This window comes from Felis catus, chromosome A3 (assembly GCF_018350175.1).
Source record: "Felis catus isolate Fca126 chromosome A3, F.catus_Fca126_mat1.0, whole genome shotgun sequence".
Lineage (NCBI taxonomy): Eukaryota > Metazoa > Chordata > Mammalia > Carnivora > Felidae > Felis > Felis catus.
Window position 1 is genome coordinate 30,803,193 of NC_058370.1, and position 12,026 is coordinate 30,815,218.

The 12,026-nt window shown below is 48.7% G+C and overlaps 1 long non-coding RNA gene across 3 annotated transcripts in view; it reads left to right on the plus strand.

The window, feature by feature from the left end:
- The window catches only part of LOC109498065, a 79,156-nt gene that overhangs the window by 26,752 nt on the left and 40,378 nt on the right, over positions 1 to 12,026 (plus strand). For 2 of the 3 annotated variants that reach the window (XR_006595334.1, XR_006595331.1), the window contains 4 exons: positions 1,233 to 1,306; positions 1,938 to 2,026; positions 7,350 to 9,125; positions 10,836 to 10,949. This is a non-coding gene — a long non-coding RNA (uncharacterized LOC109498065). The remainder of the gene's footprint in view (positions 1 to 1,232; positions 1,307 to 1,937; positions 2,027 to 7,349; positions 9,126 to 10,835; positions 10,950 to 12,026) is intronic. The other variant, XR_002154642.2, reaches the window with a different exon arrangement.

Genomic DNA, 12,026 nt, shown 5'->3' on the forward strand with positions numbered 1-12,026 from the left:
TGGTTAGCTTCCTGTTCCCTTCAGGTCTAGGTGGTCTTCAGAGTGTGTGTGTTTTTTAAATAAGTTTTTACTTTAATTCCAGTTAGTTAACATACCGTGTTATATGAGTTTCAAACATATGATATAGAGACTCGACACTTCCCTGTGTCACCCAGTGCATCACGACAAGTGCCCTCCTTCATCCCCATCACCTGTTTTACCCCCCCCCCCGCCCCTCCCCCGCCACCTCTCTTCTGGTAACCAGCAGTTGGTTCTCTCCAGTTAAGAGTCTCTTTCTTGATTTCTCTCTCTCTCTCTCTTTCCCCTTTGCTCATTTATTTATTTTTTCTTAAGTTCCACATATGAGTGAAATCATATGGTTATTTGTCTTTCTCTGACTGGACGGTCTTGGGAGGTTTGAAGACACCAGGAAAGCAAATGCTGTAATGTCGGGGACTGCTGCTCTGTGGCAGTTTCCAGCACTAGGGCAGGCAAGGTAGGGGAGGGAATCGGCGGGGGGTTGGGGGGAGGTGGGTGGAAGGTCCGTCCTGAATCCAGCACCTTCAGGGTGACCACTGTTTTGAAGGGTATTCTCGGAGAAGCCTCCTCGTGCGTGCGTCCCGGATGTGAGGGATTCTGAGGATTTCCTTTTCACGAAAGGCTGGCTGCAACTGTCAGTGAGGAAACAGACGGTCTTGCAGGGGCTCTTTGAAGCTCTCTCTGCGGTGCAAACACAGCCTTCGTTCCCCAGGTGGCCAGAAACGACTCTTTAAACTGCATTTTGCTCGTTGCTTTTGTCTCCTTCTCCTTCTCCCTCAGTCAGTTACTCACTGGCCTTATTAGGCTTCCCCCAGATCTTATGCTGTGCCAGTCCCAACTGGGGACACATCCCACTAAAACTCCCAAGACTCCCGAGCAGGAGTCAGGCGGAGGCAGGAGACCAGAGCTCTAGGCACAAGAGAAATCGGGGTTATCCACACATATGTATGGCAAATGCGCTCCCTGATTCCCAGGAGCATAGATTTTGCAGCTGAACTTGCTTTGAAAGTTGATTTTTAAGATTCTCTGAGAGGCTAAAATAAAAGGGTGTGTTAATACTGGCGTTGGCAAAGGTGTGGAGCTTTTTTTTTTTTTTTTTTGCATCTCAAGTTTTATTGAGATGTAGTTCACATGTTATACAACTTAAAGCACACAAGAGAAGTTTTTATTTGGTACATTCACAGAGTTATGCAACTATCACCATCTAATTTTAGGATGTTTTCATCACTCCGAAAAGAAACCCCGCACCTATTATCAGTCACTCTCCAGCCCCTGCCCTCAGCCCTAGGTAAGCTACCACAACCGTTAATTTGCTTTGTGCATTTGTCTATTCTGGACATTTCATATACATGAAATCATACAATATGTAGTCTTTTCATTTTATTTATATTTTATTTGTATTCCAATTTTTTAAATGTGTGTTTATTTTTAAGAAAGAGAGAGACAGAGTGTCAGTGGGGGAAGGGTGGAGGGAGAGGGAGACACAGAATCCGAAGCCGGCTCCAGGCTCAGAGCTGTCAGCACAGAGCCTGACGCGGGGCTCAAACTCACAAACCGAGGGATCATGACCTGAGCTGAAGTCAGACGCCCGACCAGCTGAGCCACTCAGGAGCCCCTTTATTTTATTTTTTAAAATTTAAATCCAAATGGGTTAACATACAGTGCAATAATGATTTCAGGAGTAGAATCTAGTGATTCAACACTTAAATATAACACCCAGTCAGTGCTCATCCCAGCAAGTGCCCTCCTTAATGCCCGTCACCCATGTAGCCCATCCCCCCACCCACCCAACACCCCATCTAGCAGCGCTGTTTAGTCTCTGCATTTAAGAGTCTTTTAAGGTTTGCCTCCCTCGCTTTCATCCTATTTTTGCTTCCTTTCCCCTATGTTCATCTGTTTTGTTTCTTAAATTTGTGAAGCCTTTTATAACCACGCTGGAAAACCGTCTGGCAGTGTCTGCTGAAGCTACTCACACCCATACTTTATGACGCAGCAACTGAACGCCCGGGTACGTATGCACCAGACATGAGTGCCTATGTTCATTAAAAGACATGTACTAGAGATGTCGATGGCAGCAGTGTTTGCAATAGTCCCCAGCAGGAAATAATTCCAGTATCTATTGATATAAAAGAATGAATAAATAAGTTGTGGTAGAATCACACAGTGGGATCTAATTCAGCAATAGAAGAAGCTCCCCAAGCATTCAGTATAATATGTGTTATGGGTTGACCTGTGTTCCCCTCCCCAAATTTGTATGTTGAAGTCCTATACCCTGGTATGTCACGTGACTGTCTTTGGAGAGTGGGTCTTTAAAGAGGCAATTAAGGTAAAATGAAATCATCAGGATAGCCCCTAAACCTATATGACTGGTGTCCTTGTAAGAAGAGGAAATTGGGACACAGACATGCACAGAGGGAAGACCGCGTGAAGACATAGGGAGAAGACGCGGTCTACAAGCCAAGGAGAGAAGCCTCACCTTGATCTTGGACTTCCAGCCTCCAGAACTGTGAGAAAATGCATTTCTGTTGTTTAAGCCCTTGAGTCTGTGGTATTTCGTCACGGCTGCCCTAGCAGACTGATATGATATGTGATTGCATGAATGAATCTCATAGACGTTATGTCGAGTGAATGAAATGACAAGTCAAGCATACATACTGGATGATTCCATTTCCATGGAATTTAAGAATAAGCGAAACTAACTGCTTAGCTTTAGAATGAGAATGTTGACTGGGAAGTGGCTGGAAGGAGACTTCTGGGGTACTGGAAATGTTTTATAGCTTTCAAAAAAATGTTTACTTATTTATTTTGAGAGCGTGCGCGCGAGAGAGAGGCAGAGAGAGGGACAGAGAGAACCCCAAGCAGGCTCCAGGCTCAGTGCAGAGCCCAACGCGGGGCTCAATCTCACAGCTATGAGATCGTGACCTGAGCTGAAATCAAGAGTCAGATGCTTAACTCACTGAACTGCCCAGGCGCCCCATGAGATGTTTTATATATCTTGATCTGGGCGGTGGTTATATGGTTATACGCCCATGTAAGAATTCATCAAGCTGTAGACGTAAGATTCCTAAGAGTTGCACACTTTGTTATTTGTGGGCTGTATCTAATAAAAGGGCAAAACAAAAAAGATTCTTGAGAAGAGACATGAGCATTTGGGGGTCGGCATCACCTCTGTGTGGCTTAGTTTATCTGCCTTTACCAACAAAGCGATGGGAATGCAGGCCAAGTGAGCACTGTCCAAGTCAGTTCCTTCTGAATCTGAGACAAAAATAACCATGTCTCAAGTATGTTCTTTCCTTTTTTTCCAAATGGGAAAGGCACGGGCTTTTTTTCACATTCCCAGCCAGAGGGAATCTTTCTCAAACTTTCCATAGAGATTCTCCTTTGGGCAGACACCAAACATGGACATTTTCCACCAGGGAAAAACATGCTGGGGAGTTACAGGCTTCTGAAAAAAAAAAAAAAAAAGGTTTGGGAAGGAAATTATGGCAGAGCCCCCTCCCCACCCCAGACTGTCCCCAGTCCTCCGGGAGCCACACAGCGGCTGTGCATTGTCACCGTGAGGGCACTGATCAAAGGGTCTGTGACAATGCTTCCGGAGGACAGGGGAGGGAGAACGGACTGGGTCAGATAGCGGCCAGGCTCCAGCTTGCTCTGAGCACTGGGCCTTTCCTGCCTTGTGGGAAGGTTTTCATTCTCCATCCCCCACACAAATGGAAGGAAGTCACAGATATTAAAAAATAGAGTGTAATGCAACATATAAAATGTGGACAGCGGATGCAGTGTTCCAGTTCTGTCTGGCTCTGTCCATCTGTCAGACGTGGAGAAGAAGGCGCCTGGTTTCCAGGCTGCACTGCCTCTTTGTCCTCCCTGGACTCATCACTCCTAGCATCTCCTCCATTGTCCAGCCTATTCATTTCCCTCCTTAGCCCCTTAAGGACCGGGGGTGCAGACAACTCTTTAGGGATCACTATGTAAGGCAGGCACTGTGATAGCCTCACAAGGAAGGTTTTCTTTTTCAGGTGAGGATGCCAAGTATAGGGAAGAGAAGTGCCTTGCCTGAGACCATGCACCTAAGAGATGTCAGAGGCAGGATTTGATCCTGGCCGGTGGAATCCAGTGCTTGGGCTCTGGCCACGGGACTCAGCTGCCACAGGTCTCTTTTTTTTCCTTGAGGAGGACATTGCTGGACGGCTCCATTCGATCCTATCTCTCAAGATAACATTTTCGTGAAATATTAAAAGAACGGAAATACAAAAATCCACGATGAATAGAATATTAAAATGTTAAATAAAGGCAGGATCAGCATGGCTGATTTTCCCTTTTGCTTCAGGCTCAAATATGGCCCGGTTAGGCCAACTTATTCCCGGAGTCCTCACCCCATGGCCTGCCCTCAATACCTGATAGTGCGTCCAAAGCCCAGCCTTGGGCTGATTGTTCTTCTTTGCTCTTTACCCTGTCTTGTCCTTGGACCTCTCGGATGGATGATCTTGTACACCCTTAGTTTTCAACCTCAGCGTGGGGGAGCTCCAAATTCTCCATACCCAGCTTCAGGCACACCACTTCCCGTAGGTTTGTGTCCTGTATTTCCATTGATCTTCCAGAATCTCCCGCTAAACACTGCTGACCTCCTATAGACATCTTGCCCTTCACTGAATTCATCCCTCCCTCCCTCCTGTCCTCAGGTCTCTTCTGGACTGTCCTGTCGGTCAGCGGCAGCGGCCTCGTTTGAGATCATCTGGCTCCATTCTCATTGCCATTTTCTATGCCTATCAAGTCTTGTTGGTGTTTATTCTCGAATACCACCGATGGCTGCCCTTTCTTCTCCAGTAACTCTTGAACTGGCCACTTGCCCGGGGCGGGGGGGTGGGGGGTGGGTGGGTGGGAAGATGCAGCAGAGGGGACCTATGAGCACAACGATTCTTGTGAGGCCCGCAGCTGTAGTGGGGGCTGTAGGGAGGAAGGGATGAGTTCACTTAGAGCTGTGTAGACCAGGCAAGTGGAAGTTGGAAGCAGAACTAAGCACCCTATTGTTGAAATGTCCTCTCAATCTTTTATTGTGTATTCTAGGCACTTGCTGGATGTTAGAGAAACAAAGACTGAAAATCAGTTCAGTGTCTGAAAAGCTCACAGGCTGATAGGAGAGACTGACCCACAAGTCGTACTCCACAGGAGTATGCCATCTTGGGGGGGGGGGGCGGTCACTGAGGAAGGAACAACCAATTGTGTCTGAAAAGATGGCTGGGAAAGTTGCCCAGAGGAGAGGACACTGAACTGGACTTGGTGTTGATGTTGGTCATTATAAAGGGGAAGAAGATGGTGAAGCTCACCAAGGCAGTGACGATGGACGAGAAGACTCCATCAGGATGGTTGGAGGTGATGGTGCTGAGGAAAATACCCTACGTTGGTGCCTCTGCTGGTAATAGTGTGGGCACTGATATGGGCCATCCCAAACCAGTCTAGGGACTCTCACAGCCATGGCTTGTGGTTCAAGGTACAGTTTATCTGTGCCCTTTGCTTGTTCAGTGAAGAAGCATTCAGAGCTCAGACATTCATGTGCCTTGCAAGCAGAACATGAAGATAATCATTTTTTCTGGCTATTCCTTTAGAGGGAGTTGCTTGCTCTGGGATTATAAAGAGATATTCTTGCATCGGCCTTGACTTGATTTTAATCTGAATAAAAAGTCACTAAGAACTGAGGAAAGGGAATTTTCACACTAATTACTGGTTGACCAGCAGGCACTGATGTTGGACATCTGGTCCCCATCCCATCTCTCCCTATTGCAGAGCCTTCTAATTCAGCATCTATAACTTGATGCGTCTGGGTGCCCCGGGGGACATTTGTGCTGGGTCCAGAGAGCTTGTGGGAGATTAAAAAGGGAGCTGGGGGCACCTGGGTGGCTCAGTCGGTTAGGCGTCCGACTTCGGCTCAGGTCATGGTCTCCGTCAGGCTCTGTGATGACAGCTCACAGCCTGGAGTCTGCTTCGGATTCTGTGTCTCCCTCTCTCTCTGCCCCTCCCCTGCTCGTGCTCTGTCTCTCTCTGTCTCAAAAATAAATAAAAACATTAAAAAAAAAAAAAAAAGGGAGCTGTACTTCCTACGCTCTTCCAGTCCTAGAACCCCTGGTCCTGGTGACTGATAATTCCAGAGAGGCTTCCTCTCCCCCGCTCCCCGTCCCAGATCTCTGCCATTGGCTCATCACATGCTTGAGGTCTTGCCATTACCGCATCATTGCTTTGGCTTTGGTCCTGCAGCTCTAGGAAACTGAAACATCTTAGTAACAGAGTTTACAGGTCACTGTCTCCTGGACCAATATATTTTAATGGTGAGGAGGATGGAAGGAGTGCTTAGAGTCTGGGTCAATTCTTGTTGTTGTTTTTTTCAATGTTTATTTTTGAGAAAGAGAGGGAGAGAGAACATGAGTGGGGGAGGGGCGGAGAGAGAGGGAGACACAACTCTTAACGGGTCAATTCTTAATGAATGGGACTGGGTGAGGATGTGTGGCAGAGAAGTTGGCAGCTTTGGGACCTCTGAGGCCTGATGGGATGTGCGGGAAATGCCCTACATTTGGCCCGGCGTTTCAGGTTGAGTAAGGTTTGGAGGTGAATGAAGGGGGTCTCTGTTTGCTCGAAGGCACCAGTGCGGGGGTGGGGGGGGATCCCTGCAGGGGGAATGATCAGAGACCCTGTGGATGTACCGGGAGTCCCTGCCTTTCACTGGTGTCCTGCTGTCATTCTCCAGAGTGACCTCTCCCCCTCAGCTCTTCTCATCCCAGCATGCTGTTCGTGTGTAGACACTGGGTTGCTTTGCATCCTAGGAGACTGATATTCCGAAAAATCTTAGGGGAAACCCAGACATGTCTTTGCTTATAATCATTTTTAGAAAAGCTTTAGCAAGGCCCACTTTTCTGTCACCACAAAGGCAGTCTAACCTGGTTTTTCTTCAATAATCAGCCACAACTTCTAGCTGTGTCTCCACACGAAACACCTCGTCCTGGTCTCCTTTCCAGTGGCAAGAAGCCAGGCCTTGAGACTTCAGAGAACTGAAAATTCCAGGGCTGGAAGTTCCCGGGTGCATGCCACCTGGCCGAGCTGGCTGTCCTGTTGTGGAGGGTGACATTTGTGTTGGAATCTTATAACCAGGCTTGAAATTCAGGAAATCCTGAGAATTCATTGGCCAGCTTTGAGTTATCTTTTTGAAATCATGAAATAGAAATTGGGAACAACATTTCAAGCATTATGAGTCTCAGACTGAGTCCCCTAGGTCAGCTGGCACGCCTCTCATTGGTTTTCTCACAGACTCATTTCTCTTCCTTCACCGGTCTCTGCTCTAGGTTGTAGAGAACTACATTTCCCAGGCTCCCTCATGCTGGAACCTACCTTGTGACTGCGAGTAAGTTGGAAATTTACACGCCGAGGGCAGCTTTTAACTAATGACTGACCGAGGTATCAATATCCCAGCTCCCCTGTCCCTGATGTGACCTCCTGTAGTACTGACCCAAAGTTACCCCCCTGGCACTTTGGTTGGTCTCACACCCTAGCCTGGCCCTCTTCCTATTCCCATTTCCTCACCCCCTGCCAGTATCCACCCCATCCCTGACCATTCACAGGTATTCTCATCACAGGGGAAGACAGAGACATGGCTCTGATTCCTTTTTTTCTAACTTCCCCCAGTCTGAATCCATTTGGCACCTGGGCCCATACTGTCATTTGGGCCATGTCTAAGAGCTTTAGGATAAGTTCCTGAAGTTGATCTTAGACTCCTTGTCTCCCCTGAGATGCCCAGCAGGCCTAGGACACCCCTAGAAGCACCCCTTGTCAGAAGTGGAAGGCTGTGGGGGTCACTGAGACCAGAGGAGGAAAACAAGCCCCAGAAAAGCTAAGGGGGCATGTTGACTAAATGACACTCTCTTTTTCTTTTGACAGAGATGTGTAGGGAGACATTGTATCCTCACGATAGTCACTTCTTTGTTTATTTGAGTTGTTGTTTTTGTCGTTATTATTACTCTTGCTTCTTGGTATCCTGAGGGGCCCCAGGCCTTTGGGCACATGCGGTTGGGAACTTTCCTGAAGCCATTTCAGGCTGGGCAGGGAGGTGAGTGTAGGCAGCAAAGTAAATGGAGAATCACAGCAGGGTTTGAGGCATGCGCGTGGAGTCCAGTGGGGGCCTGAGCATTTAGCCCAGCCTTACTGGGGAAGGGGGCAGAGAGCGCTTCCATGATGAAGTGAAACCTGAGCTGAATGTTGAAGTTAAACAGGGGTTTTCAAGGTAAAAAGAGGTAGTTCCCCCTCCCCCCAATTCAATATACAACCAACACCGGATATAAAGATGATGCTTTTTTATTTGGAAAGAGTTTTGCATAGGGGTATAAGAACAGAGTTTGGGGTCAAATGGGATTTAAATCCTGGCACCATCATTTCCTCTGTGACCTTGAGCAAGTTCCTAACACTCTCTGAACCTCAATATCTTCATCTGTGAATTGGGATAATAAATCCCACCTCACTGGCTGGTCATCCAGTTCAAAGGAGATGAACTGACTTGTATTAAGCACTTGAAAAGTGATAGCTATGACGTTCCCCTAGTGAGCTTTGAACTTGTGTCATCATCAAGTGAATGTTGACAGTTCTCTTACTGTGTTCAAGTGTTGAGTGAACTTATCTTGTCCCAGGCACCCTCATTTGAGAGGACAGAAGATATTATTCCCTGGACTACAGACTCAGAGGGAAGAGGGGACCTGCCCGCTCTCACCTTGAGCTGGGTTCCCCAAGAAGCAGGAGCCAAGCAAGCATGAGAGAGAGTTCAAGTACCTTACTTGGGAGGTGATCCCAGGAAACACTGGCTAGGGAGCAGGAAGTGAGACAGAGAAGGGAAGTCAGCCCACTGCAGGAGGTGTTTTCAGTCTGTTACCGTGGAGGGCAGTGGGGCTCAGCTCTACAGGAAGCCCTGGGAGGCAGGGTAGAGTGCATGTCTCAAGGTTTACCCCAGCCAGAGAGGATTGCTGCATCGTCAGCCACCAACTCCAGTCGTGGCTGAGAGCCCATCCTGGGGCGTTTGGCGTGTCTAGCCGGTGCTACAGGCAGCACAGCGGACTCCAGTGGCCAGGAAACAGGTGGGTGCTAGCAGCTGGGTGTGGGGTGTGGCAGTGCAAGTGGGGGTTATCAATAGGACACTGTTAGTGTCGCTTTCCCTGGCGTCGTGGTTAGGGAGCTGAGTGACTGCATGAATGCGGATGGGTGCCCGGGAGACAGGATGGGAGTCTGAGGACAGACGGAACCAGGACGGGTGCTGTATCTCCGTCTGGCACTTATGCTCTGCCTCAATGAGCAGGCTGGTTGGGTGCCCTGGACAATTTAAGTGATCTGTTTAAGACGCTCTTCCCTTAACATGGTGGTTTATGAATAACTGTTGAGTTGATTTTACCACCGTTGCTTCATCAAAAAGAGAAAAGAAAATATTTGACCTACCCCCCAGAGTTCTCTGCCTTCAGCCCCCCTTCTCCTGTTCTCAAGTTCCCTGCCTGCCCCCTCAGATCCAGAGACAGATTATAAACATTTCTACTTGCAATTCTCATATGTAAGTGCCATACACATGTTTTCTCTGTCTCGTGCTATGTGTCGTGACCTGACCCTGAGACAACAATTTGGACCCAAGGGGGTTATTTGAGATAGTTGTTTGGGGGTTATTTGGGGGACTCCGGCAGGAGTCACTCTGAGGAGTGGGGCGGTGAGACAGGGAAGGGAGGAAACACCAGTGGAGGGCATTAACGGGTTGGTGGGGGCCCTCAGGAAACCCTGTCCTGCTGGGGGCTTCTGCTCGAATATCCCCCTGAGGGGGGAGGTGGCTGGAGCACTGCTCCCTACTGCCCTCCCTCACTGGGTGAGGGCCGCTGCTGAGGAGCTAACCCCGGGGCACTTCTGGCATGCTCTGTGCTCAGGGGAGCCCCTCCCCCATCAGACAGTGCCCTCAGGTAGACATGGGCTGAAGGGGGTGCTCTCTGGAGGACGGAAGGAGATGCTCTACTAGGAATATAGAGGCCCTGGAAGACACCTGCTTTCCTCCTGGTGAAGGCACAGCCACTAATGTGAATAACTCTTTCATCAGGCCACTCCCCTGCCCAACCAGCTTCCATGGATCCCTATCACTTATTTCATCCGAGCTAACTTCCTGAATTCTTGCTGTTCTGGCACTGCCTGACGATTCTTTACCCTCTAATCCATAAATGATGATAACCACAGCAGAATGCATAATTAATCAAACCAACATTCCTGCTTTCCACACCACGGGCACAGAGGGAGCTAACGGATAGTTGGCTGCTGGACTAAATTGCTTTGGACCTACCTTGCCAGCCCTACGCACAGCTAGCTGTACCCTCGTTCCCAGCCTTGCTCACCCCCTCACCCCTTCTGACCCTGCAGGCCTACTCTCCTCCTGCCAGTGCACTTCCGTGCATTACTCAAGGCCAACTTGTAGATGCATCCCTTCTCCTGTTCTTCCTCTTCTTCCTACACTTGTTCTTACGTAGCGCATGTTCGTAAAGGTCATATGTCAGGCCAGGGGCTGTTGGCCATCTGGTTAGACGTTGGCTCTTGCTGCAGGTGTGAACTTTGCCCAAGGCTGGGGCCCGAGTTTCTTCTCTGTCCCCATGGCACAGCCACACATAGGGCCAAGTGCTTGATCAGTCCTCTGTGATCACTGGCGTGAGGGATGCTGGCAATATGATTATGAGGACCTTAGCAGATGCTGCTGGTGCCCACATCCATGCAGCATTCACTCTGCACCCTAAAAGCTGCTTATGGTGAACATTGTGGCTCTGCCGCAGGACTTCCTTCTCCGGCTGGGGAGCGCATGTGGCCTGTGTATAGGACAATCAAGAAGTGTCTGAGAGCCACAGAGCAGGAAAGACACCTCGACAGTTTCCTCACCCTCAGTTGAGGTAACTCTGAAGGGTGTTCTGCATGACCTCCCATGCCTCCACAATGGGGGTAGCTCCAGAAGCCTATGGTGGTAACTTGCTGGATAATATAACCCATTTGGAGGGATTCTTTCTCTCTTTCTTCAGTTCTGAACTCTCCTGCGAGTGTTTCCTGCTGTCACTTCTTCCCAGATTAAACTTGCACTTGAATCCTTATTTCAGAGAGTGTGTCCAGGGTCACCCAAACTATGTAGATGGCCTCGACATGAGAACCTGTGGGTATAAGGTTTCTGAAAACTTCTGAGATTGTTGGGGTTCACATGTGCTCATGATGAGAGCTGGGAGACAATGAGTGTTGAGGGCCTGAGGGGATGCACTTGGAGGTAGGTCTGAGGTCAAGGGAAGGGTCAGGTGGGCCTGGGAAGCAGGGTTTCTCAGGGTAAGCTCTTTGCTAAAGAGGAAAGAGATTGAAATGAACTTGGGGTGACCCTGAAGCTTGTTAAGTCCTGAGTGTTGCCAAAAGACGTGCCTTGACTTGAAAGTTTACTACAAAGTAGTTTGGATATTGGGAGAAAGTACCACTATTGCCAGCCAAAACCCACATCTTCTTTCTGAGTCAGGGTGGCTGCTTGGGTATCTTTTGCCAGGGCATCTGCATACCTTTGTCTTGACACAGAACTTGATCTGTTCCTCACTGAGGGAAACTTGAGTTGGTGGTTATGACCTACCCCCTGGGGCTATGGATGGACTTCTGACCCATCTCAGACTTACCTCCAGTCCTGGCCTCAGAGAACACCTTATACTGGCCATAGACTGGTTTGTCCCACCCCAGCCATTAGACTAACTTGTAAGTCCAATTTCACATATTGTTCCAGAAACATACTATCACCTCAAGGAGACCAGCAAAGACAGAGTGGGTCCCTGAGTGTAGCCCACCCACAGCTGGAGCCCTGAGGGCACATGATCTCAAATTTCCTATGGGGTAGAGGGTCTACTATGACCTGAATTCTAGGGGATTCTATAATCTGACCTTGGCAATGAGGACCAAAGGCTTTCATGACCATGCGAATTTCATTTTTCATGCATCCATCTGTTCAT